We start from the raw sequence: 3,801 nt of genomic DNA on the forward strand, positions 1-3,801 counted from the left end.
TAAATACCCAACAATTAACCCTGAAGACATTTTTTTGCAATGTTATTTATTTGTTTATTTATTCTTTTATTAATGTAACTGAGCCATTGCACTCTATTTATTTTATTTTTCACTTTGGTTAAACATTTCTTTTTGGAATCTGCTATGCGGAATCAGTTTATTATTATTATTATTATTATTATTATTATTATTATTATTATTATTATTATTATTATTATTATATTATTGCACGTGTTCTACTGTGGATTTTTTGTAATTAATGTTAATAGCCTATGGAAATGAAGGGAACCCTGTGTTACTGAGCTTTTTTTCTTTTTTTTTTCTTTTCATATAAATTCAAGTCTCTCAAACTTTGTATTCAACCAACTGTGTGGTCAAAATAAAACAACAAGAAAAGAGATTGTGCAACTTGATTTTTTCCGGTTTTTTTTTTAAAGGCAGCTTTAGAAGAAATGCTGTTTTCTCAGAGGTTGGTGGCGTCTTCGTGCAGCAGCTGATCAGGCCTGTTGCCACAACCTGCAGGAGCTGCTCGGAGCCTCTGGGCCTTCCTCTTCTTAAATAGGACAGAAGGGAGGAAACAGAGTCACAGAGCATCTCAACAAAGAGAAATGATGCCACTGAATCTTCTTTTTACTCTAAACAGCTTTAAAATTTAAAGGTATCATTGCTTTTTGGACTTAACCTTAGAAATCCAACAGATGTCAGATCTGGACTGAAGAATCTACAACTAATTTAAATTAAATTAAACTGAAAGGTGGATCTAAAGACTCTAGTTGTGGTCTTTATACATATATATAAATATTATTTTTTGGACTATCATTTGAATGACAGGAGAAAGATCAGCACCGAGTGAAGCTCCTGCTCCTACAGTTTGATCCAGAAGGTTTATTTATTTTAAATAAAGTTGATCATTTTTTATTTACTTCACGCATAGAGTTTGTGTAAAATAAAAAATTAGCACCTCCTTTTGCTTCCTCTCCTTCGTGTGGAGCAATGCACTAAAGAGTGCCAAAACAAACCCTGTAAAAACACAATCTAGTGAATTTTAAAGCAGTTTTCGATGCCTCATAGTTTACTTACAATAATGATTATTTAGCCGTGGATGTAATTCTTCATTTTTCCTATTTATTAATCGAAAACATAAATGTTGCTGCAGTGTAAAAAGCTAAATATCTGTTAGAAAGGTGTGGTTCATAAACGAGCGCTGCAGCTTTACATAAAATAACTGTCTGGACTTTCCACCTTTATCTGTTTTCCAGTCTTTCCTTTGGACGGGGGGAGGGGGGGGGGACGTGGCAGCGGGATTTTGGGGGGTTTGCGGCTCAAACAGGCGCAGAGTCAGAAAAGGTGCAGAGGGGGGTACAGCCGTCCTCAGCCTGGCCCCGGGACGCATATGTCCTCCAAAAACCGGTCCTGGGTTCTCTGCAGCACGAAATCCTCACTCAGGCTTTGGGTTCCATCCCTGCAGCGACTCCACTCAGACCCTTTCTGGTTTTATTTTTAATAATTAGAGAGTTTATGCAAATAAAACGATCACTTAAAAAAAATAAACACGGACTTTTATTATAGGGGGAAAGGCAGAAGAAGATTTTTTTTTTTTTGCAGCTCATCAAACTCAAATAATTCTCGGTCTCAAACCTCTTTTTTTCCACCAGCTTGTCCTGGTTTAATTCCTTCACTTTGGATGGAAAACTCGGACTCTGTCTTCAGAAGAAAAGTGGCTTCCTGTTTGAGTTTTTTTTTTTTAAAGGGGCATTTCTGGATAAATTTAAAACAATAAAACAAATGAAACATGAAAAATTAAAGCAAATAACAAACTAATTTAACAAAGGCATGCTATTGTGGAACAGCTGAAGTGAAGTAAAAAAACAAACTGATGTATTTATTTGTCCAATTAGGTTTAATTAATAATATTTAGTTAAAAATTACATTTTGGTTGCTTTGAAATTATTTTAAATTTTATTATTTAGGCAGTGCAAGCTAATGCAGAGGGAACATTTTCATTTATATTTCTGTTTGGTTGAGCTTTTAAAATGATATTTATTCTAATTTTTTTGTTAAAATAAGTCTTGTAGGTTAAACACAGGCTTTTATTGGGGGGATGGAGTGGGGGACAACATGTTCCACTTGGCACCTGTGAGAGTCCCTGATGGGAATCAACCCCTCCATGTTCCGAGGAAGGTCTGAGGCCCGCTCAGTGGCTTTATTTCATTTATTTTGATGCAAGTTTTAGGTTAATATGTACATTTTTTAAATTTTTGGTTTCGTCAGCAAAAGAACGGGCGGAGAAAATGCAAAAAGAGGATTCGGTCCAAAAAGTGAAGCCAGCCAGCGATGTGAGAGGGCATCTATCAAAATCCCCACCAGCAGCACCTCCTCTTCCTCCTCTTCCTCCTCTGTCCGGTGAGAGGGAGGAAGAGGGAGGCTGGCAGGCTGGCGCAGGACAGCCGTGCCAAGTCCCTTAATGTCCCCCAGCAGCAGCACCAGGAGCTCCGGGGAGGACAGCCCGGAGTGCGCCGCAGTTCAGCGGGCCAAAGTGGCGCTGCTGGGAGGAGTCCGTGTTTCTTTCCTAATTTCTGCAGCATCTGTTCATTATCCAGGACGTTTAAAAAAATACAGAGAGAGCGCTCATCCTGAGTAGCCCTTCCCTAAAAGAAAGAAAGAAAGAAAGAAAGAAAGAAAACACACACTCAGACACACAGCAGCTGTTTGAGGACTTGGCCAATGAATATGCATATTCCTCTAATGTTGAACATGAGCTCATGCATGAGGGGAAAAAACGCGCGTGTTGCATCCTTGGAATGTCTCCGTCCTAACATGTTTTAACCTTGCAGCAAATTAGTCTGATGGCACACACACACACACACACTGAAGCCAACTCACTACAACATAATCACTGTATTTTCCTTTAGTTTGAATAAAATCTGAAATCAGTTGGCAAAAATGGCGAATCTTTGCAGGAAAAAAAATGAACATTTATTTATTTTTTTCCCCCAGAAATAACAACTGTGCGGGTGTGTGACTTCATTACGTCTCAAAAATATGCAACACTGTCAAATAAGAAACACACACACACACACACACAAAAGACAATGAGATAATGTGTTACATTGGAGGTGATACTAATTATCGACTAATTCACAGATGTTTTGTGAACTAGATTCCCAGATAAGACACAAACGTGTATTCATTTATTTGATTCATTTTGTTTTCTGATAAAAATTAAATTTAAGTAAGTTGCATTTACATTGAGTTTGAATTTCTGAGAAAATAAATATATAAAATAAATAAATAAATAAACTTCCAGTGACACTCTGTGCTCCACTCAGGATAAAAAGTGAGTGAATGAATCTCGCTGTTTAAATTATCATGTTCATGCCCACTCATTTTCTCACTCAACTTGGTAAGAGAGAGAGAGGGAGAGGAGAGGAGAGGAGAGGAGAGGGGGGGGAGAAAAAATCAGGAGTGTTTGTCCGACATAACAGTCAATAGTGCGATTATCAAAATGTCACAAGTACTATGGTGTGAATTCCAATTAACGTGGAGTTAAAATAATAAACTGAATGTTTCTGCAAAAAAAGAAAAAAAATCTGATGGAGAGAATTCTGCAGAATAGGAGGTGAGTAAATTTGCAGAGTCTATGTGTGTGTGTGTGTGTGTGTGGTGTGGGAGGGAAGGGGGGGGATGTGTTCAAATATTTAATGCAACTTAACTCCTCTGGCACCTGCACACGCAAATGCTCCACATGTGCACAAGAGGAAACAATTGCGCACATTTCAGCCAACCTTTTTTTTTTTTTTT

The sequence above is a fragment of the Kryptolebias marmoratus genome, linkage group LG12 (genome assembly GCF_001649575.2).
Source record: "Kryptolebias marmoratus isolate JLee-2015 linkage group LG12, ASM164957v2, whole genome shotgun sequence".
NCBI lineage: Eukaryota > Metazoa > Chordata > Actinopteri > Cyprinodontiformes > Rivulidae > Kryptolebias > Kryptolebias marmoratus.